Source organism: Protopterus annectens, chromosome 9.part0 (genome assembly GCF_019279795.1).
Source record: "Protopterus annectens isolate FY-2018-M chromosome 9.part0, PAN1.0, whole genome shotgun sequence".
NCBI lineage: Eukaryota > Metazoa > Chordata > Ceratodontiformes > Protopteridae > Protopterus > Protopterus annectens.
Genome location: NC_056743.1, coordinates 410,391,630 through 410,418,235, shown reverse-complemented (window position 1 = coordinate 410,418,235; position 26,606 = coordinate 410,391,630). Strand labels below are relative to the sequence as shown.

The window sequence follows — 26,606 nt, the reverse complement described above, 5'->3', positions numbered from 1 at the left end:
ATACATAGTTTGCAATCCTGAGAATGCCTAGGGTGAGACTGCCTACTAGATATGGGTAGGGGTCACTATGTGCAGATATGGCCTCGCCTATCTAGCAGCCCGAGTATGGCTGGTTTTGGTGGACATTCAGGAAGGGGGGGGGTGGAGTGCTGTGAAGGGGATGATGGGTATTCAATTATGTATCCAGGTGTGTTGGGGTTGGATGGCTCAGTTCAGGCCAGACCAGACCATTATGTGGGTATGTGCCGGTAACGTTTCTGTACATATGTATTGCACATTTTAATTTTCACATGTTTGTGGGATTGTATTGCGGATGTGTAGAGTTGTCCTTTGGTTACCTTTCTGATTCACACACTGCTCCCTCGTAGACCTCCAGTTCACCTATTGTGCATCCAACCCAGTCTCCCACTGGCAATATATTACATTACCCGTCACCCCTATATTCCACAATCAACATTCATCCCTTCTCTAGTTGATGGCCCATGGCACAATCAACAGAACACATTGCGTACACTACATATCTCTGGGACCAATATGATTGTGAGGTCTACACTAACATTTTAGATCAACCACATGCTGTACGTCACACACATAGGTACTCGCAAATACCTATCTTTCATGACATGGTAGGTAGACCCGGGTAATACCCATTCATCTATGGGCTGTCCTGGCAAATGGTAGGTAGACCCGGGTAATACCTGTTAATCTATGGGCTGTCCTGGCAAGGACGTCTTGGACTGCGAATGGGCAGATATTGGGCGAATGCTCTGACCATTGGTAGGATTGCCACCTTTTCATATGACCTGGATGGGACATTCTCGTGGCACACATCTGAGTTTACAAGCCAACACATACCCACGGTCATTACAAAAGGATAGTACTTTAGCTTTATTGTTGTGGTGGTGTAGTTGCTTATTCTGTTTCGTTTACTTGCTTATTATGTTTCTTGTAACATAGGTATTTTATATACGGACATACGTACTGTATGGTACTATTTCATAACATATGGGACATAATTATGTCCTACTATCGCAGGACATTTCACATTTATTATGAATTTGGTATGGACACCTGCCTAGAGGGGGACTGTCCCTCACAATGTGGGACAGGTGGTAACCCATACCATCGGTCTAGGCTTGGAAATTGGCGGCGTGCTAACATGATGCGTTTTGCTTCCACTTGGTATAACTAGCGACACTACAATGGCATACAGGCACAGGGTTTTAAATATCTTTGTTAGAGGGATGGGGACTCAATATTCAGCTACGTGCCTTTGTGTTACTTCTTATTGTGGTGTTTGCAAGTTGTCTTGTAGGCTTTGCATGCATTTCAGTATCCACGGACACTGACAGGAGTGATTACTATTGGAGGCAGGCTGTACTAGTCAGCAATTTAGGTTGCGCGTATGCAGCCGACATGATCACGCCTCTGTGCAGAGCTTGGACATGCCTCCTGCACTTATACTCATTTCCTATGCATGTGGCCGTTACGGCAGTGTGCCTTCATTAATATGCATGTGGTGCTGCTGCACAATCTCTACGCCGCACAGTCAGCGCAAGGCTAATGCTGTCCTCGCATAAGTTAAAATAAGAAGATGCCCTGAACAATCAGAGCATCAAGAAAAAGGAGTCACTCTGGGAAGAGAGGGTAGGGGGGAATTGTACAGAAAGACCCTTCTCAGTAAATTAGAGATAGCTGTGGAATGTTACAATGTGAGGTTCACAAGACCTACCTGTACCAAAGACAGCAGCTGGGGAGCAGGTGGGTCTGATGAGTACAGCACTTCAAAACATGATGCAAACCAGATACTCGTGACAGTGATGGATATTCTCACTCCAACAGTCTAAGAAATAAAAAAAGCGTTGGTTGCCATGGATATGAACTTTCCTAGTGTCTCCGTTACCAGCTTGGTAGATGTGAGCATCCTGAGGCAATGTAGAAATTGCCTCATATTTACTGACAACCAGTTAATTCTCAAACAAACTGATATTCACACAACATCACTGGAGGCACAGCTCTCACATAAAAGTATTCCTAATGTCAATAAGGTCGTCAGTAGTACATATGCTGCACCCATCACACACATTTCAAAGCAGACATATACTGTAGACCCACATAAACAGAGGCACTTACATGTAACCTTCCTAAACCACAAAGACCTCCTAGACGAAGTACACATAAGAAATATCCACAGCACTCTAAGCCCATAAGGCAAGTCACCACACAATCAATCCAACATTCTAGTCATTGGAGACTCCATTTTGAGACACAATGGATATTCCTTTCACCAGGCTGAGTAAGGAGAAAGTTAGTGTCAGTTGCTTATGAGGGGCTGGGATCCAACACATTACGCATGCACTCAGGTCACTGGATCACAATTACCAATATGACTTTGTCATAGTCCACACAGGAGTAAATGACCCGAGACGTACCTCCCTAGACTATATGAAGAGAGACATCATAGAGTATTTGGAATAGGTGTCTCAGGCTGGTATGAGCCTAGCATTGAGCAGCATTTTACCTTCTCCAAGGATGATGCCACAATACGAACAAAAGATGATCAACTTCAATAATTGGCTTAGTTTCTGGTGTCATTCTAAGGGGGTGCAATATTTGTCAGAATGGAAGTAGATTGTCAACAGACCACGCTGCTTTGCCAGGCATGGTCTGCACCTCGTCCCTCTAAGCTTTTGAATATTGGCTAAAACACTGTCTTCCCCCACAATGCCTTTTTTAGGCAATGCAAAAACTGAAAGTTGTATCTTTCGGCTTTTCCCGGTTAGGGGTCGCCACAGCCGGTCCACTAATCATTGGCAGTAGATCTTTACGTACCAAGTTGCCAGCCCTGACGTACAACCTTCAACGAAGGTACGCCCATTCACGCATGTCTCCACACAGAAGACGCTTTAGCTGAGAATCGAACAGGACAACGTCTTATTGTGGGGCGACAACGCTACCAACTGAAAGTACTTCAGACATAAATCAAAACCAAGAAAATTTACAAGGCATTACTGCTCAATGCTAGGAGCCGAAACAAAATCTCCACTCCCTGGAAGCTCTATTTACCCTAGAGAATGCGGATATCTGTGCGGTCTCAGAGACTTGGTTTAAAGCCGCGGACAGCTCACCAACAGTGCAGGGTTCTAATGCCTTCCACATATTTAGGCCAGCTACTTCACAGGCAAGGACTAAAGGTGGAGGTGTCTCTATTTACATGAAAAATAAATATACTTCAAGGCTGGTCAAACAGGACAACGCACTTGAGCTGCTCCATGTTAAAGTCACCATAGGTAAAACCCAATACCACTTCCTTGCAAGCTATAGGTCCCCCTCTGACCCAGGAAACCCACACCATGTATTTAAACTTATTAGAAACATTAACCATCCAACTAAATACCATACTCATGGGTGACTAATTACCCCACTACTAACTGGGAATCCTACATGACAAAGTACATGCACATAGATTCCTGAATTTTGTAAACACAAATTCCCTGGACCAGATAGTCAATACACCAACCAGGGGTGCAGCCATACTGGAGCTGGTCCTCACCAATATGGAAGAGTGCTGCACACTCCCTACTGTAATGCCTTCCCTGGTGAGGTCAAACCACAAAATGGTCTCCTTTGAAGTAAAAATAAAACCTGGACCCCCAGTTAAACTGGCAATATTCAGGAACTATTCTAAGGCTAACCTCCTGCTATTAAGTGAGAGCCTGGCAACATTTCAAACTCCCATAAACCCTAAGAACACTTCTGCCTATGCAGAACTGTTCACAGAAACCCTGTACAAGCATGTTAATAGCTGCATTGAGGCAGCTGTACCCACCAGGAAGAAGTACAGAACTTACTCAAAAAACAAGCCCTGGTGGAATCACAAAATCAATTGGATGTAATACAGGAGGAAGAAAATCATGACAAAAATTAGGAGGTGCAGCACCCAGCAGGATAAAAGCACTCTCAAACTAAACACAGAGGACAAATAATGTCTACCAAAGCCAAATTTGAGGTAAGTTTGGCCTCCCAGGCCAAGGACAACCATAAAGCATTCTTTAGCCATGTCCGTAACCTCAAAGGCAATACATAATTGTGTGCAGACCTAAATGTAAATGGAGCCACCTATACTGAGCCAGGAGACATAGCAAACCTCCTGGCTGATAAATTCAGCTCCAACTTTACTCCCCATCTCCCCCTCAACCTTCCCTCAGGAAATATCAAATACAACTCCCCATACTATCACTAGGGAATAGGTCCTTAATGCTCTCTCTAAGATTAAGAAACTGCATCAATGGGCTCAAACAATATCTCAGGATGCCTTCTAAATACCATAAAACATGACCTATCAGAGCCTCAGGAATTACTATTTAACTGTAGCCTCCAAACAGGCTTCATGTCTCATGAATGGGGAAAGGCAACAGTCACCCCCTCTGCACAAAGGTGGGCCATCTACAGACCCTGGAAACTACAGACCCATAAGTCTCACTAGTCTTATATGTAAAGCCACGAAAAGGATTATCATGGAGATGATCACTAGAGATATAGTAAACCTCCAGACATTGGACCCAATCCAGTCTGGTTTCGTCAAGGACAGATTATGCCTACTCAACCTGGTGGACTTCTTTGAAGGTCACCAAAGCAATGGATGAGGGCAAAAATCACACTGCCTACCCCAACCTGGCCAAGGCATTTGACAATACACCACTCGGGCATTGTTGACAAACTCAAGAGGTTAGATACAAACCTGTATGTCACCAGGTGGATAGCCAACTGGCTCACAGACAGGACGCAGGAAGTTAGAATTGGGGAGTCCACCTCTACAAAGAGCCCAGTCACAAGTGGAGTCCCTCGGGGATCAGTCTCTGGACTACCCCTTTTTGGCATTTACTTCTCAGGAGTCAATGCAAATGTCACTGGTCTCTGGCTGACCAAAATTGCAGAGAACTGCAAATTAGGAACTGTCATTGAACCTCACACTGACACAAATGTTCTCCAGGAGGGGCTGACACACACAAACAACTGGTGTCAGAGTCATGGACTAAAACTAAATGCCATGAAATGCATAATAGTATTAGTATTCTTTGAGAAGTCATCCATCCCTGCTAACCATCATATTGACAACACATGCCTTAGAGCTAACCCAGTAGTCAGGGACTTAGGGACACTCATAGATAGTAATTCAGCCTTTGATCATCACATGTCTACAGTGGTGAGAAAATAATTATATGTTGCACAACTTATAAACAAAGGTATGGCATTTAAGTCCAAGGAAGTCATTATTCCACTGTATTCGGCATTCATCAGACCTATCACGGAGTACAATTCCCCCTTTGGTATGTACCTAACCAGACATAACAACTGGAACGTCCACAGAGGTTCCTCACTAAAAGAATACCATAAGTAATATGTCCTATGCAGACCCCCCCTCAAGGCCCTAACCCTCTATTGTCTCCTACAGACTTTTGAGGAGAGATCTATGCCTGGCATACAGGGCATTGTCAGACCTCAATCTGATGGACCTCCTGCATATCCACAAAACAAAACAAACCGTACCAGAATCACCTGCTCTAAAGACTTAAATCTTGCCTGTGATATCAACAGGACCTGCTGGAGAGATAGGTATGTATCCCAGAGACTACCCAGTCTACGGAACAGGCTCTCCATCCATGTGAAGCAAAGTTCCTCCCTAATCCAAATTCAACTGCAACTTGGACAACTGGATGGGAAACCAGAAATCCATCCCTGGCTTGGCACCTATGTCTCTGATGAAAACAGGTAACCTGTAAATGGTTCATCTCCCAGGTCCATGCTTACACTTATCAACGGTATCAGAACTTGTCAGTGATTTGGGATGCATGGTTAAGTTTAAAAAACACACTTGTGGTCGTTAGCCTAGTAAACACCTATGAACTTATGAGGAAAAAATAAAAAAACATGTACTATAATGGAAGTTTGATAAATAACCAGAATCTCTTAAACAAATTTTTCAAGACAATTATGATATCATCATCTGTGCAATAAATAATCAGGAAAGAAGTCAGCAGCTGACATCAGTTATGTGCAAGATGCTATATTTCACTGGTTAAGATCTAGGAAGGCTGGTTTCATAACAGTTTAAGTCTCAAGCCAAGCTAATCCAGTGTTACAACTGGCTAATGACAGAAGTGAGGGATCTGATGTATTTCAGCAAGGCTTCGACTCTCTACCTGACAGGGAAACTAAATGGACAGAGGACAAGCTGGCAGTTTAGAAGACCTGACTTCATCAGAAAGGTGAAATGGATAAGAGTGATACTAAAATTATACTAAAAGCCACTCAAAACCTCAGTGCCATAATAAGTTCTAGATTTGTAGGTAGACCCTTTACATCAAGTTACCAAACATTAACCTGTTCTGTGCAAATAAGGTGGGGGCAGTTGTAGAAGATGGGGGGCTACGCCTATAGACGGAAATGATCAAACTTATGATCTGTTCAAGACAGAGGGCATTTAATGCAGCTTAATGCAAGTACAGTGAAGTCAATGCTTCATTAGAACCCCCAAGAGGACATAATCACTTGAGAAGATATTTTAAGCACAGAAGGACTAGGCTAGAACCACTATGCAAAAGATGAACCACTCCCATTATTAGCAATACAGACCGTCGCTCAAAAAGAGCAGTGTTGTAGGAGGAGTTCAAAGGAAAGTGAATAATAAAATAAAGATAGTGGGGGCACAGAGTGAGACAAAAAAGTATACGGCTCCAGGAAGAAAAGAAACAGGAAAAAGGAGCAGGTAAGGGGATATGCCATGGGCCAACAGACTCTTGGGGACCAGCACAAAATTTAAAAGTGTGGGAAGGAAGGGTCAAAAAATGGGTAAAAAGGAGATTCAAAATGAAGTCAAACATGAGGAAACAACTTCATACAGAAGCAGGCTGGCAGATGTTATAGCTTACTCCCAATAGAGTAGAACCTAAGAGTTAAGATGGTCGAACAAATGAATATGATGGGCTGAGACATATGGGACAATAACAAAAAAGACAGATGAAAAGTCTACTGGATTAGACAGTCTGAAAAGGTGCCTTTCTAGTAGTTTGCTTGATATTTAACTTCCATTTTATTTACCAGAATATGCCGACAGCATGGAGCCCTTTTAAACAGAAACATTGAGAGGAATTCAGCTAATCTAATCAAGAATCCAGGTAAACAAAATTAAGTCTTGTCTTGCCAAGGAGAATGACTTACTTGGTGCATAAGATTTTTATGCTTGTATACATTTCAGAATTAATCTGACGGTAAACAGCAGAATAATGAACTAAAATGCCTCTAAACGCAAATTCCTTCCTCATAAGGAAACTATTCATATTTTACTACAGCATCTAGGCCTGCACCTTGAACATCAACACTCCCTGCCCCGATATTTTACTGTCTCCATAAAAACGGTCAGGTTTGTACAAACATTTTGTGACACAAGCAAATGTAATAAACTTTAATTGCATATCCTGATGTGAAATATCAGTTTACCTGTTATAGTCTGTGCAATAATTTAAAACACCTATTAAGTATCTGCTTTAGAATGTAAATACAACAGAACAAAAAATATTCTTCCATTCAAACAAGAGTCATGTTTGCAAAAGCAGCCTAGTACAGAAATGGTCAGTGTGTCCTGATTCTGGGGCAACCTGCCCTGATCTGTGAACTCAGCCAGGAATGACAGTCCTGTATAAATCATTTACAGACAACTTCATCCATTTTTAATTCATTAAAAAGAAAATAATAAAACTATACTATACAACAGGATAATGGACACCCTACATCACAATCTATTAGAAGCACCATCATTTTTGCCCTTTTTGTCAGTAAGACTAGTCAGTAGTCTGCATTATAAAGAGTAAAAGGAGACCATGTATTAAGGCCTGGAGCATCCTAATAGTAAGACTTTTTTCATTATAAGACAGGAAATAACGTAACTAGCTATAGCACAGGTGGAAACAGTGAGTTCAGGGACTGGGCTCCAACTGCAAGTAAAGTTATATAGAGTAGGGACTATGGCACTAAATCCTCCACCTTCCACCTGGCAAGAAAGCTCTTTGCACCCAAACAATCTAACAAATGTATCTCTCACCATTGCTTAGGAATAACTTACTGCTAATATACATTTGAAAAGTTGGTACATGGTGAATAACATTGTAAAGTGAAAAAAATGCTGAAATTCACACTACCATTCTTCAGCACACAACAACTGGGTTTTTGGGGGGATTTCTGCAGGTTAACACCTGCCCCCCTCCTGCAAACACAGACTTCCTCCCATAGAAAGGAGGATCCTCTGTGGCATCTGTGACAAAGGGAATACTGCCAGCTCAGCTATCTCGAATTTTGTAAATAATTCTGCGTCATTTGTGAATATCGATATGATTTATACAGAAGTGTGTGCAAAGTACTGATCTAAAATGTAACCATACCATGCCCTATTGGAACAGAACAGGAATGTACCTGCACTAATGTGACCATTTAGATGTATACTTTTAATGGAAACTGGAACACATGAGGTTAACTTGAAAAGAATTGAGAGAACATAGTTGAAATTAAATTGTTTCATAACTACGTAATAAAAGATATGTTATCTTTCAGTTTCAGTGCAGTAGGAGACAATGCCTACAGCTGGAAGTGTTTTGTATTGTCTTGAAAGAGAAGCTATTACTAGGTTTGAGATATAGAAGTGTTTTATTGTTTTATGACTTCCAGGATCTGCAAACATCTGATGCAGATGCTAAAAATGCTTGCACTTTGACAATGGGGGTTTAGCTTGGGGAACTACAATCAGGTGACAAAAAGTGAGGTCATCCAAGCCAACTCAGAAACAATATTTCATATTAATTTAAGAACTCTCTAACAGAAACAGTGTACTTTGTCTTTGACCTAACAAGAACAATCACTCATCATTTCTGCTTGCTTGTTGTTGCTGTAAGTAAGTTTTTAGGGCATTGTAACTCTTAGATTCAGACAGGAATATAGTAAAGTTTAGCTTAGATGATTTCTTTATTTGAGACTGTCTTGCAATGTTGTTTTAAATATATCCTGTGATTTTGCATCTCTATTTGGTGACACTGTACAGGCCACTCTAAACAGCCTTGCTCTTGGCCAGACTACCATTTGCATTAACAGTAACATTGCACAGTAGGATAGGACACCATTTGTTAAGGGCCTTAAAGTAGCTGATAAGTAGTGGCTGGTGGCAGTGGAAACTACCTTAAAGTCTGGGCAGAAGGGGCACAGCTTGTAAACCTGTGCCAGCATTTCCCAGGAGAGGGAGAGAGGGAGAGAGAGAGAGAGAGAGAGAGAGAGAGAGGGAGAGGGAGAGGGAGAGAGAGAGAGAGAGAGAGAGAGAGCGAGTGTGTGTGTGTGTGTGTGTGTGTGAAACTCACGCTCAAAGAGTTTGTGTGTCAGTTACTTGGGCAGGGGCATGAAGCACTGGTTGGACAAGAGGGTACTGGAGATCTTGGTTTGGCTACTCAGCTGACATCTCAACCCTAGAGCTGTGCCAGTGAGGAGTCTTATTGAGGATCTGGAGAAAAAGAGAGAAACCTGCCCCAGACTGACTGTGATCTCCATGTGCTCTTAAGGGAAACTGTACTTTACTGTGTGTTTACTTGTCATCCTCCCAACTGCAAGTCCCCCACTGGTGCTAGTAGTGAGGAATGAGGCTCCTTGATTACTGGGCCAGTGCTGGGACAGCACATATTAATTGGTTGACAGTGGCAGGATATCCATATCACATATAGGTTCATAGGCTGGTACTAGGCTATCAGCCCTAGGGCCTATACAAGCCTAGCCATAACAATTCCCTGGATATTTCTTCCCACAATATTTACTTCTGTGGACTCCTGTCTAGCAAGGCGACTGACATGATCCCCAGGGTGAATTTCCTATCTCCCATCCAATCGTCCAGGTTCCTTTTGAAGAGGGCCAAGGAGGCGCTCTGCTTGACATGTATGTGCAGTCTATTCCAGAGTATAGGGAGTCTCTGGGTCAGGAACCTATCCCTCCAGCATGTTTTGTTCATTGTGATGACAATGTTTAGATCCCTGGAGCGTGTGGCTCTGAGGGACTGGGATTTCTTTAACTGGAGCATGTCCAACAGCTCAAGGTTTGACATGGCCTTGTATGTTGAGCAGAGATCGCCTCCGAGTAGGCGATATGCCACAGAGTATAGCTGGAGTTTTTTTAGATGGTCAGCATATGGCATCTGCTTTAGGCCTGTGATTCTTTTAGTGAGGTATTTCTTTGGCCTTTCCAGCTGTTGCAGATGTCTTGTGAGGTACATACCAAACAGGGAGTTACAATCTATAATGGGTCTAATGAGGGATGAGAACAGTGGGACAATGACCTCCTTTTTTCTGGATGAAAAGCCCTTACTGATGAGATGTGCCACATAGAAGGATTTTCTGACTGTTGTGGCGATGTGGTTATTGAAGGTGACCACTGTCCACCTGTGTCCCTAAGTCTCTCATCACACTTTCGGTGTTTAGTGTACTGTCACCCATGTAATAATTCATGGGTACATGTTTTTTCCCAAAGGGGATAACTATACATTTCTTGACATTAATTATTAATTGGTTGGCAGTGGTGGGATAGCCACATTAGATATTGTCAGTGATGGGCTAGCATATATTAGGATTCAGTGGTATGGATATTGAATTCCTGTAGCCTGTAAAACAGTGGTCACTAAGGAAGGTGTTTGTACTCTCAAGCAGCCACACTGTGAATATTCAGTTTCATATGACAATTGTTTTATTTTTTGCTTGGTAGCTTAGTTAGTCAGGGACAGCAGGCAAGCACATCAGCAGAGGAATACGGCAAGCTGACAAGGAGCCAGTTGGCTCAGATGTGCCAGGCTAAAGGACTGGTACATGCTAACCCGATTAAAACAGAAATGATTGCAGCCTTGGGCACAGTTGCATCACAGACCAGCAATCAGGAGGACAACCAGGCTGGCCTTGCACATGTACAACTCTCAGAAAATGGACAGTTCAACCTTTCCACAGAGGACTTAAAAATCTATTTGGAGTTAAAAAGACTTGAACTGGAGGCCAAACATTTGGAAATAGCTTCAGCATACAGACTGCATCAGGAGAAACAAATGGAATTAGTATTAGCAGAGAGACAGACATTTGGAAGATGAAGAGAATGAGAAGCAGAGGCAACATGACAAGGAGATGCTGACTCTTATGCCAGGGTCGTGGTGGTAATGGGGAAGGCAGTAACCAAACCCCAGAAGCAACAAGCGTCAGCAAATTTCTTCCACAATTTACAGAGGGGGAGAATTTTGATAGTTTCATTCATATTTTTGAAAGGTTATGCAAACAGTATAATGCTGACCACTGGCTCTTGGTATGGTTTCTGATCACCTTACTCCATGGTAAAGCTGTAACTGCCATTTCTAAATTGTCTGATACCAATTGCTTAAATTATAATGACTGCAACACCTGAAGCTTATAGGAAAAAGTTCTGTGAGAATAGATGCAAGGCAAATGAAAGTGTGTGTGAATATATTGCTGAACTAAGCACTTATTTTCATAAGCGGGAGAGTGGATGTCGGGTCACCACTTCTGAAGGGCTGGCAGACCTTTTGCTGAGGGAACACGCCCTTAGCACTTTGCCTGAGGACATGAGAATCTGGTTAGCTGACAGAGATGAGTTATGGAAAAAGGGAGACCCATACCTAGCAAGCAGGGCATCACTGCACAGGAAAGGGCTACTCAGTGCTGCTCATGGGTCTAAGAGAACCCATGGTGGGCAGCCCAGAATGCCCCAGCAGATTCTGCCAGAAGCAGGGGAAGCCACTAGTCCAGATACAAGTCCAGGACCAAGGGTTAAATATTTCAAATGCAACCACTGGAGCCATGTAGCACATATATGTCCATGAAGGCAAGGTGGGGAACAAAAGGTAGGAGAGCCAGTAAATGGGAATGACAGAATCCCACCAGTAAGTTGTCTGGAGACAACAAGGGTACCAAACTACAACAAGAGATTACATCCTATCTTAGTAAATGGGAAAGAGATCATTGCTAAGAGAGGCACAGCCTCTGACCTAGTCAACGTGAAGCCTGCAATGGTTAAATATGAGCACTACTTGCTTGGGCAGTCTACTTCAGTCAAAGCTTTAGGAGGGACCCCATTCCAAATACCTTTGGGTTCACCTTGACTGGGAGGGTGGAAAAAGAAGCAAGCAAGTAGGTGTGTTTGAGGATATCCCTGCAGGTGTCCTGATAGGGAATGATGTTGATAATGCAGTATCTTGTGTGTACGCAGTTACACGCAGTCAGGCTAGGAGACAAGCATGTGGGTCTGGTAGCCTGAAGGAGACCCAGACAGACTGCACACATGCATCCAGAACTGGTGAGGTGGTACTTCAGGGAGGGAGCTACTCTGTAGCAGTCAAACTGAAGGAGAGCCATAGCTGCTTGTGGGTACTGATGTTCCCTTGGACAGAGTGACTGCAAGAGCAGAGGTGAGTAGTAGTACCCAGGCTAACAGTGAGGCACAGTTGTCAGAGAATACCACACTTCCTGTAGAAAGGGAGCTGGGAAGGGTTACCAAGAGACATGAGACAGGCTCAACTCTCAGACCCTACATTACAATGCCTGAGGGAGGTGGCTAATGAGGCACCTGATTCTCAAGGGAAGGGGGGGGGTCTGTATACTGGGACAAAGGGTTACTGTATAGAGAATGAAGCCCTAAAGCAGGGCTACAGGGGAGAGAATATAGCAGTTGGCAGTGCCCAGCCCCTACCACCTGGCATTTCTAACCATAGCCCATGATATTCCCTTTGCAGATGATATGGGCATAAAACGTGCAAAGAATCGTATTATGCAGAACTTTTATTGGCCTGTGATTGCAAGGGAAGTAACAGAGTACTGCAGGACCTGTGAGCAGTGCCAAAAGGTAGGCAAGGCAGGAGACAAGGTGAAAGCTCCTTTGATGCCTTTGCCTGTGATTGAGGAGCCATTTCAGGGGGTAGCTATGGATATTGTGGGGCCTCTGAGTACCCAAGTTCCACAGTGAAAAGTATATCCTACTGGTAGCAGATTATGCTACCAGATACCCTGAGGCGGTGGCCCTGTCCTCCATTGAGGCAGAAAAGGTGAGAAATGCTTTGTTAAAGATTTTTAGCAGTGTAGGTTTCCCAAAAGAAATACTGACTGCCAGAGATTCCAATTTCAAGTCGGACCTGCTGGCTTGTCCGTGGAAGAACTGTGGGATGAAGTACCTAAAGACCACCCCCTAACTAATGGTCTTGAGAGTTTAAACTCTACACTCTAGACCATGTTACGAGCATTTGCAGACCAGTTTAAGAGGGACTGGGACAAATGTTTGCCACATCTATTGTTTGCATACAGAGAGGTGCTCCAACAATCCACAAGTTTTTCATCCTTTGAGTTGCTGTATGGGCATAGGGTGAGGGGACCTCTAGATATGATTTGTGATGAGTGGGAGGGTTAATGTGAATCCCACACTGAGTCTGTTGTGGCATATATCCTAAAACCTCAGGATAAGGCTCAGGGAACTCATGGGCTTGGCCCAGAAGATCCTGGCAACAGTCCCAACAGCAGAAAAATGTCTGGTATGATAGGAATGCTCAAGCTAGAGACTATGCTGTAGGGCAGCAGGTAATGGTTCTCATTCCTGTCAAGCACAACAAGCTGCAGGCAGCTTGGGAAGGACCCTTCAAAGTGGTAAGGAAGGTCAGTGATTTTAACTACATGGTAGAACTGCTAGGCAGGAGCACAAACTGTGCCATGTTAACATGATGAAACCTTACCATGATAGGGAGGCCCTGGTATTTGCAGTACAGGGCAGATCTATGGCTACAGGGAGCCAGCCAGCAAAATCCCAAATTACTACAGTGAAACCTAGGATTGCAGGCATGTGATGGGACAGTGCAGCATGGTACTGGGGTCAGCAAAGCCAAGGAAGCTGGAATCTCAAGACAGGGAATGGGGTGAGGTACTGCCAGATGGTCAACCCTCTCAAGCAACATTTCTCAAGGGTCTCTTGGAAAACTAGCTTGAGTTTTCAGGGGGGAAGAAGTGTGACAAAGGGAAATTCTGCCAGCCTAGCTAGCTGGAATTTTGCAAATAATTCTATGTCATTTGTGAATATTGATATGATTTATACAGAAGTGTGTGTAAAGCACTGAGCTAAAATGTAACCAAAGCATGCCCTACTGGAATAGGACAGGAAGAACATACCTGCACTATTGTGGCTGTTTAGATGTATATGTTTAATGGAAACCTGAACACAGGAGGATAACTTGAAAAAATTCAGCGAAAATAGCTGAAATTAAATTGTTTCATAACCACATAATAAAAGAGATGTTATCTTTCAGTTTTACTGCAGTAGCAGACAATGTCTAGAGCTGGAAGTTTTTTGTATTGTCTTGAAAGAGAAGCAATTGCTAGGTTTAAGATATAGACATGTTTTATTGTTTTAGGACTTCAAAGATCTGCAAACACCTGACAGATCTGTATTTTTCACAGCTGGATACTAAAAATGCTTGTACTTTGACAATGGAGGTTTAGCTTGGAACTAAATTCGGGTAATAACAAGTGATGTCATCCAAGCTAATCCAGCAGTAATATTTGATATTAATTTAAGAACTCTCCCAGAGAGAGACTGTGCATTTTGTATTTGACCCAACAAGAACATCCACGCATCACTTCTGCCTGCGTATTGTTGCTGTAAGTGTGTTTTTAGGGCAAAGTAACTCATATAGATAGGAATATAGTAAAGTATAGCTTAGATGATTTCTTTATTAACTTGAGACTGACCTGCAATGTAGTTTTAAATATTTCCTGTGATTTTGAACTTTGGTGTAACAGAGTACTTACTGAGTATTGTCTTGTTCTTTTATTATTTATTATTAAATATATTTAAACCCTTCAATTGTGGCTGGTTTGTTTAGAGATATTTACGCTCTTAAGAGTACTTGCATATCTATTTAGTGACACTGTGCAGGCCACCCCTAAACAGCCTTGCTCTTGGTCAGTCTACCATTTGGATTAATAGTAACATTACACAGTAGGATTGGACACCCTTTGTTAAGGGCCTTAAAGTAGTTGATAAATAGTGGCTGGTAGCAGTGGAAACAGTCTGGGCAGGAGGAGACATAGCTAGTAAACCTGTGCCAACCTTTCCCAGATGCGTGTGTGTGTGTGTGTGTATATATAAAGCAAATCTCAAAGAGTTTGTGTGTCAGCTACTTGGGTAGGGACACAAAGTACTGGTTGGACAGAGAGGGTACTGGGGATCTTGGTTTGCCCACTCAGCTGAGATCTCAACCCTATAGCTGTGCCAGTGGGGAGTCTTATTGGGGATCTGGAGAAAGAGGGAGAAACCAGCCCCAGACTGACTGTCATCTATGTGTGCTCTTAAAGGAAACTGTACTTTACTGTGTGTGTACTTGTCATCCTCCCAAGTCTACGTCCCCCACTGGTGCTAGTGGTGAGGATTGAGGCTCCTTCATTTATCTGATTTAGAAAGTAAAGACATCAGAAAAAAATATTCTTCCATTCAAACAAGAGTCATGTTTGCAAAAGCAGCCTAGTACAGAAATGGTCAGTGTGTCCTGATTCTGGGGCAACCTGCCCTGATCTGTGAACTCAGCCAGGAATGACAGTCCTGTATAAATCATTTACAGACAACTTCATCCATTTTTAATTCATTAAAAAGAAAATAATAAAACTATACTATACAACAGGATAATGGACACCCTACATCATAATCCATTAGAAGCACCATCATTTTTGCCCTTTTTGTCAGTAAAACTAGTCAGTAGTCTGCATTATAAAGAGTAAAAGGAGACCATGTATTAAGGCCTGGAGCATCCTAATAGTAAGACTTTTTTCATTATAGGACAGGAAATAATGTAAGATAACTAGCTGTAGCAAAGGTGGAAACAGTGAGTTCAGGGACTGGGCTCCAACTGCAAGTAAAGCTATACAGAGTAGGAACTATGACACTAAATTCTCCACCTTCCACCTGGCAAGAGAGGTCTTTGCACCCAAACAATCTAACAAATGTATTTCTCACCATTACTTTGGAACAATTTACTGTTAATATACATTTCAAAAGTTGGTACATGGTGAATAACATTGTAAAGTGAAAACAAATGCTGAAATTCACACCACCATTCTTCAGCACACAAGAACTGTTTTTTTTTTTTGGGGGGGGGTCTGCAGGCTACCCCCTGCCCCCCTCTCGCAAACACAGACTCCCTCCCACAGAAGGGATGATCCTCTGTAGCATCCATCATCAGATTTATCTAAAGATACTAATAAAGTAATAGGAAGATACCCACTTCTGATGGGAATAAAAGTTGTAAATAAGCACATGGGATCCAAAAGACCCCAGGAACAGGTTTTAATGACTGCTGACTGTTTAAACACTATTTGTATATGAAATTTCCAATGGCTCCCATGTGAGTGACATAGCAGGATGGACAGCCTGGATACAGAGTAATGGTACAGCCCAGTGAAGAGGAGGACACATCATAAAAGTGAAAATAAATTTAAGGGTAACCCAGGGGAAGATCAGCAAGGTCTATCACAGTGGACAAAAACTGAAAACAGATGAAATCCCTTATAGGTTCACAGGACAGTACTAAGCTAGCTGCCCTTGCAGGCCATTATAAGCTTAGTCAATCTCCCTTTTTGTGCTCAAAATAACCTACCCCGTTTTGTTATAGATTGGCTTTACCCATCCCATGGTTGATAATTACATACTACCCCTAATGAGTATAAATGAGTTAATATGAGGAGACCCATGCCTGTGATAAAGCATTTAGGAGCTGCCCATGTCCATTTGTAGTACAGGAGGTAGTCCTGGGGTAAATTTTGTTTCTCATCCATAGATCTAAGGTGTGCTTGAACATGGACAGGGATGGACACTAAGTGGAACAACATTTCAAGTACGGCAGAAGGAAAACTGGGGGTATAGACCTCAACAATCTGGATAAATCACAGTCAGAAAAGAAAGCTGGAATGACAATGCAGGCACAATTCTCCTCCATTAATGGTAGAATCAGTCAAATGACGAGAAAGAATGGGAGGAAAGAAGCAGAAACCAGACAGGAAGTGCTTGCATCTGCTAAAGGAAAATGCATACAGAACGTGTGTAAAAGTAATATGTTCCAGATTCTTCAGTGGCACTATGCAGCAAGAAGGGGAAGGAGCGAGTAAGAGAAAATGAGGTAGCTAATTTGAAACAATACCATCATAAAACACAAATGGAATTAGACTAAAACACAAATGGGTAATATTTTATAGGGGCTGGGAAGAGGGGAGGGGTCTGAACAGCCAAGTGAGGTGGCACCTTTGGACTGGTGGAGAAAAATTACACCTAATTTGCACGTTTCTATTGATAGATCATTGGGGCTAGATAAAGCTGACATTTCTGGCTGTTTTTAACTCACACCGGTACAGGTATATTTCTGATTACCTTAAAGTTACATACATTAGAATATACATACATCACAGAGGTTGCCTAGAAACATTTAAACATCAGCTTAGCAGATGTTAACTAATATATCACAGGAAATACATTTACTTATGCTTTCGCAAGGAAATCTTCATTAGATCCATACTGTAGAAAAACAGATCTTATCTGGGGATAGTGACATCTTAATCATCAAGAACCAGTGTCCCCTTGTACGGAGCTCATTTAATCAATTATTATACCAATATTCTTTTAATGGGACACATTAAAAATGGTAATTAGTTCTACTTTACTGAAATCAGAACCTTTTCTAGTAACCTCATAGTTTGTTTTGTTTTTTTCATGGATAACTAAGCCAAGTGAAAAGCAGTGCAAGTGGTAAGAAATGCCACTGTCAAACAAGACACAAAGAAATTATATATATATATAAATATCATTGAAAGAGGCACTCTTATTTTAAGAGGTTTTTAGCCTGAAAAAGCACTCTATCCCTATCAAAAAATGTACGAATAAATAAATAAATACATAACATCTATCAAATCAGAAATCAGATGTCATTTTGGTCCCTTAGCAATAAATATATATATATATATATATATATATATATATATATATATATATAAATATCTAAATAAATAATATCATTTTGGCTAAGTGGCAGAGGCCACATGAAATAACAAAAAAAATAAACTAACTATAAACTACAGAGTTACGCAGACCAATAAGAGAAAACTGAACAGATAAACCATATAAGCATTCTGAAATCACTAAGAAGCATAAATCTCTGTAGTCAGATTACCAGCATTGTTAGAAGACAGCTGACCTCTAGACCTGGAGTTCCGGTAGACAATGCATACCTATGCCACAGAAACAAGATATGAAAAAAGCATTTCTGTTAACAAGCAAAGATGAGTTTTCAAAACTGTTAGAACACACTGGAGTCAACACATTTTCAGGCCATGCACACATAGATTATATGTACGTACCCGTAATTAATCTGATACATACATCACACGGGTTGGCTAAAAAAGACACTGAAGCATCAGCCTACCAAAGACCAACTACCTCATCACAGGGAAAACATTTATTTATGTTTTCTTAACCTAGAAAGTGAACTGGCTCGCTGACCCTTTTCAACCACAACCTGGGTCACTTCAAGAAGGGCAAATAATAAATTACTCTATGTGCAAGCAATAATATACAAGGTGCAGGACAAAACAGCAACAGTTACATCAATATTAAAATATCACAGGGGACTCCATTTATATCCAGAATAATGTACCAAGCTGTACAAGAAAAATTACAAAACATTAAGTACACCTATGTTCCAATGGCGACCAGCAGAAAATACTTCAGTGCAGCTATTACTAAGCAGATATACACAACTAGCAATTTAGATGCTTATGTAGAGTTAGGCAACATGCCTAGGCATTGGGTAAACTTGTTGCTAAAGCAAAGTGTGATACAAGCTAGTTATGAAGCAAAATAAGAAGGGTGGAATAAAATGTGTGTATCACACACACACACACACACACACACACACACACACACACATACATTTACATGTAGGAACTGTGTCAAGTGTAAAATGTTTGAGCATTTAAGCATTAAAAAAAAATCATGCAAATAAAAAAGAGACCATTTTGGAGGGAGACAAACCCCCAGCACCACCACACAACCTGTTACTTTTGTTATCAAATGCTGGAACCAAAACTCGATACTCTCTGTTCTCCCTGTATTTCAGTCTTCTATCCTTTCGTTAGGTCTGTATATCATCTTAGGGGATCTCCAGGCATTCCCAAGAAGTCTAAGAGATACAATCTCTTGAAACTGTCCTGGATCTGCCTCATGGCCTCTTCCAATGGGCTATGCTTCATTCACCTCCCACGGGTGGTACCCAGGACACATTCTCACAAATGTCTTCCTAAACTGCTGAGCTCCTAACTATCACAAGAAGCAAGTCCAGAGACCTTGTGAAGAAACTTTATTTTTGTTGCTTGGGTCGTAAATTTCAACCATTCAGTTAGTACTCAAAGCTTATGACCACATGCATGGATAGGAACAGAAACTAAACCAGTAAAGGAAGACTTTTGTCCTATGACAGAGCTTGTCTTCCTACCACAGTTCAGTACAATGTCACCATTACTGAGCCACCGGTTAAATCCTGTCAATCTCTAAATTTCCTTTACCTTCACTTGTAGATAAAATCCAAATCCCAAGATCTTCTGCCTGAAGTAACTGCTCATCCCTTACATTGGGAAAAAAACTCTATTCTTCTTCTAGAGAAGCACAATCTCGGAATCAGAGTTTTTTTTAATCCCAACAGCTTCACACTCAGCAGTGAACCACACCAATGCAAATTGGAGATCACAGTCACCTGAAGCCAAGAGTTAATATCATCTATGAAGAACACAGATACAGACGTCATGCACGGATAGCCCCCTGATCAGACCTCAGCAGTACTTGGGTAATCTGTACATGAAAATTAGAAGCAGACGGGGAGATAAGACACTATTGGCACAGTCCTACTCCAAACGTGAATGCATTTGGTTCAACTCCAAGAATACAGACACAACTAATGTTCCTGAAATACACAGACATACACTGGATAACCAGTAGCTCCCCAAGGAACCAGTACTGTTGTAGGACCTCCAACACACTGTGGTTTACATGGTCATATCCATTGCCAAGGGCTTAATACTGAGATTATGGGTGAGCTCCCATGACCTCTCCAATATTTATACAAGGACAAACACTTAACCCACGGTTTCAAGACCAAGATGGAACAGGTACTGCTCCTTTGGAATCAGAAGATCACCTGTGCACTCCCAAAAAAGGATGAGGACCGTGATTCATCTGCAACTGGAACACACCCTCCTGTCCCCTTTTCTGAACAAATGAACCACTAAACCAATTTTCTTTTTCAGAGATACACTCCCATTCTATCTCACTTTGTCAACCAGGTAATCAGAATGGTACACAACCATCGTCAGGCAAGATTGGCAGTGGATTTTTACAGTGCCAAGGTGCCAGCCCGACGCCCAACCTTCAAGGAAGGCACACCCATTCACACACGCACCTACCTGCATGTCTTTATATGTCACTTGACCACGGGGAGGACATGCAGACTCCACAGAGAAGGTGCTCCAGCCGAGAATCGAACGGGAGAACCTCTTGCTGTGAGGCGACAACGCTAACCACTGCACCACCGCGGCCTCATATTGTCAGGCAAGACTGAGGAATAATTCAGTTTTCAAGAAAACAGCATTAGTAAAGCAGACATTTCATGTTTACATCAACAGATGGTATAAACATAGTATCATTTACATTATTAAAGGCACTAAAATATGACCACTGCATTCTAACAATGCCCAGCACCTTCAGCAAGTCAAGCTAGACTTTATCAATCTGCTTATGGCACGGCCTTCTCAGACGATGAACAGCCACAAGATTCAGGAGTTCTACACCGTGTTCTCTCCACCTCACAGCAATTTCCCTAGTTAACATCAGCAATCCTCTTCCCTTACTGATAGCAGCCTGTGTGGCATCCTGTCACCCCCTCCTGAGTTACAAGATGGTTTACTAGAACTTCAAGTACATACAAAAATTATTCTCAATGGGCATGCCAAACTTCTCCAACACTGGGGTCTTCACTCTGGCAATTACTGTAGCTGGGCCCTTACTGTTTTCATTACCTCAGTCAAATCGAAGGACACCCTCCTTCCTCTAGTACTGAACAGAAGGAGTCTTTCTAAAACGGACATCTCTCACCACTGATACTGACCAGCAAAGTACATGGCTACCACCAGGAGAAGCATCAACCACTCTCTGGCCACAACATCATGCTTTTTCAGCTAATGAAGTCTTGAACATGGTCCATCCAGATTCCACTTCACACACCTTCTCAGATATATTGCACAGTCTCATATGAAGGCACACTTTGAACTCAACCTCCTTAGCAGCATTATGTATACATTCCCAGGATAACCTCACTGCATATATGGGATTCCAATACCTGTTTGGCCACTGCCCATCCACATAATGAAATTCACCACCAAATGGTGACTGATCATTTTCAGTTTGACACCTCCCTGATGGAAATGTCTAGAACATACAGCCTGGTAACATGACTACTAAAATGACCAGTTAACCTCCCAAGGTGCTATGGTACCAAGTATGTTTATGTGCATGCTTTTGTTCAACCAAGTTCTCCGTTATACATAACATATAACTTGAACTGAAGTCCAGGAAGAATTCACGACTTGGATTCAGATCAGGCAGGTTGCTCTTCCCTGTCAGTCATCTCTTGGTATCTCCAGCATTGCCCATGAGTGCTGAAGTCTCCCAGTAGAATTACAGATTGTATATGCAGCATTTTAACAAGCGCCACAATCATGCCTTCTAAGAAGGATGAATACAATGAACAGGTATGATATATATATATATATATATATATATATATATATATATATATATACACACACACACACACACACACACACACACACACACACACACACACACACACACACACACACCAATAGATTTTCCTTTCTACAGCTCACAGTCACATTGCAGAAACATTCTTATTTACTAGCACAAATTCCAACTGCTTTTAAAGCATCTCTTTACTCAACCATACCTTCTCCCAAGGGTCAGCCCTACAGAAAGAGATGGAACACCCTCACTAAAGATGTACAGTTCTAGAACCAATGCTGACTGTAGAGGTAAGACCAACTGCATATAACTAGTACTTTTCAGTCTTTAAGACAAGTTCTGGATCCTTGCCCAGGAGTGAGGAGACATTCTATGCTGTAAGACACAGCCAAGAGCCAGCTTCTATCGTCAGGATCTAGTCTATCTTAATCTGTCCCACTAATGCATACCACTTGACTAACATATGTTATATTGCATGTAGTGAGTTCACATAGCATTTGTCTGCAGCCTTTCTTTTTTGAGAGGGTCTGAACCTGGCAGCTCTATGTGCGTCATTCAGCCACATGGTAAAACCACCTCTAGGGCTGGGTCCAGTGGTAGGTTTTAAGACCTCCTTTTTATGTGTGATCAGATACTTTAAAATGAATGATCATGAAAGACTGGGATATTATGAATTGCTGTTTTGTCTCTCTTCTCAAAACAATTTGCTAAGGCTGCCCCTACCTCCAAACAAGATAATAACTCAAAGGATCGCAATGGCATACAAACCCCTTCACCTTCATAAGGTCACCTTCCAGTTCATATGTTTGGCTGTAAAAAAAAATGCAGGACAACATACTAACAATGCTACACAGACCTTTTAAAAAGAGAACTACCTCTAAAACACATGGATAATACTATTAAGTGTCAAAAAACACAACATGATGCACGTTACTGGTGTAAAACTGTAGCCGTACCTATAAATTAAAAAGAAACAACTGTTGGGTTTTCAACAGGTTAAAATCCGTTAAAACATCCTTAACAGCAAGCAGAACAATATATTGCGATCTAACTGTAGAAAGGAAAATGTACAAGACAATTTTCCTTTCTTCAACTGTCTTTCAAAGAATAGTGACATTCCATATAATATTTATAGGTGGCCCACAAACTACTGCATGGCAAAAAGAGAAAATCTCAAATCAAATTAACCTAAAAATTGGGTCTATAACCATTAAATTGTACGATTCTGTGATAAAAGAAAAGACATTTAATGCATCATTACCAATGTTATACTTACAGACTTCTTTTTCATCAAAATACATCTGGATATTCTTACTCTGTCAACTTTTTAAGTCAGCAGCATACGTATTGAAACCCTGTCCCTGACTAGGGTCTTTGTACCCGATTAGCTTTGGCTGTGTCCCAAATTCTCAAGGTAAAGGTTGAGAGCTAGCATAACAGACTGCAGATGTTACAGCATCCTGGCTGCACACAAAGAATATACTCTTAGCTTCCAGCACAAATAACTAATAAAACTAGCCCCCCCCCCCCCCCCAAGCTGATTCAAGGACAATGTTCTGAGCATCTGCAATTTTAATAGAGGTGCACTGAAACAGTATGACCTACAAATAAACCTAGAAGTTTACAGTTTGCTGATGGACCGTTGTCTGCCTTTAATTCTTAATCAGGAATTCATTTTATTTATCTTTTGATATTTGACTGTTTTTAATGACGTTATCTATACAGCAGCAGCGGATGTAATTCTGACTAGATGTTTATAAATCCACTGCTGTAGTCCCGAGTCAGCAGCACAGTAGTGAAGATAACAACAGGATGCACAGACGTGTTATCTTCATTCTACCCGTATATGACAGCTGCTAAGGTATGTGCTTCCAGCGAAGACTGGAGCAGGAATACGCTTGCTTTAACCGTCTTTGTCAATACCAAATCCAAGCCATCAAGGTCAGCTTGAGTGGAGTGATCCAAGCCTATTTACTGGAAAACACGTTGGCAATCTTAGCAAAATTAATAAAAGAAAGAGAATCGATATAAACATTTGTTTTATTATTTATTCAACCTAACACGACATGTCGAAGTCACTCGAACTGTACTTTACCTTGTCCTGCTAGCATACCCAACAGCTGTGATCTTTCATTTGTGCTAATTTTCCGACAGCAATGAGTTTTGATGTTTTGCTTTCTTTCACAAAATGAGCTGACTAACCGTAATTTTGCCTTATAAAACCCTGACAATGTGCAAAAAACCCGTCACTGCATTTACACTCCTGACGTGGGCAAACGAAGACGTTTTCGTAACGACGTTAAACCCCGCCCTCCCCAAACCAGCCAATAACCTAATGAATTGAACACAACTCCTGTCAGGTTCACATGTTGTTGATAGAATAAATATAGTTAATGTAAGTTGTTTCAGGTAATATCTATATAATAGTTCCTGTAAACTTCGTCTGCAATTTGTTTAATGGTGATAGTTTTATGAAGTTGATACGAACTTTGGAAGCTAACAACGTAATAATTCAGCATGTAAGTTAAACAACCACGATAACGATGCATATGTTTTCATTCTGCTTTATTACTAAAAAAAACTTTCTTCATTGGTTATTATCAATGTTTTTTTTTTTCGATTAAGAGCGCCAATACCTGCGTATCATGTTTGTTTTGGCTACTACTTCTATGTTTATTAAGGACACTAGTTCTTAAATTTTGTTTTACATAAAAATTATTTTTATGTAATTATGCTAGGGTACTTGCCGGTTGATTTTGATTGGCTTCAAGTAATAGCTATTTCGTAAACAGCAAAACTCCAATTAAGATCCTCTCAGGCCCCTACTCCTCTCAAGAGGACAAGACGACAGCACCTTAACTTTATGGTGACTAAACGTCATCCTCGCCAGAACTTGCCGCAAATGAGATTTTTTTTGTTTCCCAGATAAGAGGCCCCGCATTTCTTGTCTACTTTTTTCGACTCTGCATCAAATGTATATTTTGGCTATTTGTATTTTATAAAGGGCTCTACATCCTAAATGGTTTACCGTGTACTAATTATATAGGGGACTTGCTAATTTAAATTTTAATGAAATAAAATTGCCCGCCTCCCCCCAAATTATACACACAGAATTCTCTCAATACTTTAGTCCGTCCCTGTTTTGGCCTTGCCACAGGTAAAAGCTCTCTTGGTATAATTGTCTCTGGTCACCACGTGTCCTTTTTTACGTAGGACAGTCGCTATTTGGTCAGTTTTCTCCTGTGGGAAAATATGATAAATGTCCTGAGATTAAGGTTAAAAATATTTCTAAATTTCCTATAAGAGTTGTAAAAAAAAAAAAAACATCTGAAACACCAGAACAATTATATTACACAAAAGTAACTGAAATTCTACAAGAATGAGCTTTTATTTTGGCAATAAGTGACTTGTACTCCTTTGCACTAGTTGAACTTGTGCGCATAGTGTGGCTTGCAAAATGATATAAAACGCCCTGCTTTGACAATTCAAAAATGTGGCAGCCATAGTTCCTGCTAATTGGAATAGCCTCCTAGCACAACTCCAGCAATGTACAGAGTTCTCACAATACAGGAATTAACTTAATAGTACTCCTAAAGCAATTACAAGTGTACCTACTTTATAGACAAAGGATAATCTCTACCACCTAGCTATATTCTTCCATTGTGTCCCTAGATTCACACATAAGCCATACCTCCTAAAGGATTCTCATCACATAATGGAAGGATTTCCCTCTAATGTAAATTTAACATCCAATTGTCATCCTGTAGTACAATAACACCTGTATCTAGAAAAGAAGACTTGCTACAATAAAATTGCTAAATTCGCTACCAACTCTCCACACAGATCTTGCCACTGCTCTGCCTTACATCAATTACATTGGCTAGAACTACCCCACCACTTAACGTGCACTCAGCTGGTCTTTGCTCACAGACTAATCCACCAGTCTGATAAAACCCCTGCCCTTGAACAAATGCTTCAACCCTACGCTTCTCCAAATCCAGCAATAAAGCAGGTGATGCTGTTTAACTAAATCTCCAAAATGTGGAACACCATCCCTCAGCCCATTATAACCAGTCCCAACCCACATCACTTCAAAAAACTCCTAAAAGACTTCCTCTGTAACAACTGGCTCTGCTCATGCTCCTTTCCTGGATAAGCCTTTTCATTATCTAGCTACTCGACTTCCTCACATGAATTCCCAACTTACATACTTATTTCTTTTCCTATTTTATTCCCTATGTATTTCAGCTTATTCCTCTAACTTCTCTCCACTTACTGTGCTCTGTTTGAGTAATTACTAACACCTCTGTCTGCTCCTCTATCTACTTAAAACCTTCTCCACTCACTTCCTCCTAGGCTGTCCCCCTTACTAACTCCATCTTTCCCTTCAATACACTCGACCGAACACCTTGTCTCAACAATTCCATTCTAATGTATCCAGTGTTGATAATCTTGCCTCCCCCTACCTGCAGTCTGTTTACTTTCTTACTATTCTGTTAACTGAAAAGAGCATTTGGACTACTGTACAATTTTTAGTACAGACTGTAATATGTCATAATTTAACTTCTGGTGTTGCTGCGGTAGCGTTGTCGCCTCACAGTTAGACGTTGCCCATTCGATTCTCAGTTAGACCGTCTTCTGTGTGGTGACATGCGTGAATGGGCGTTCCTTCGTTGAAGGTTGTGCTTTAGGCCCGG

The 26,606-nt window shown here is 41.4% G+C and overlaps 1 protein-coding gene across 2 annotated transcripts in view; it reads right to left on the bottom strand.

Moving 5' to 3' along the window:
• Positions 1–24,199, bottom strand: part of SLC39A14 (solute carrier family 39 member 14) — a 1,521,355-nt gene extending 1,497,156 nt beyond the window's left edge. The window contains exon 1 of one of the 2 annotated variants that reach the window (XM_044082946.1): positions 24,005–24,199. The gene's annotated coding sequence lies outside the window, so the exon portion shown is untranslated. The remainder of the gene's footprint in view (positions 1–24,004) is intronic. The other variant, XM_044082945.1, reaches the window with a different exon arrangement.
• Between the last annotated feature and the right edge of the window lie 2,407 nt (positions 24,200–26,606).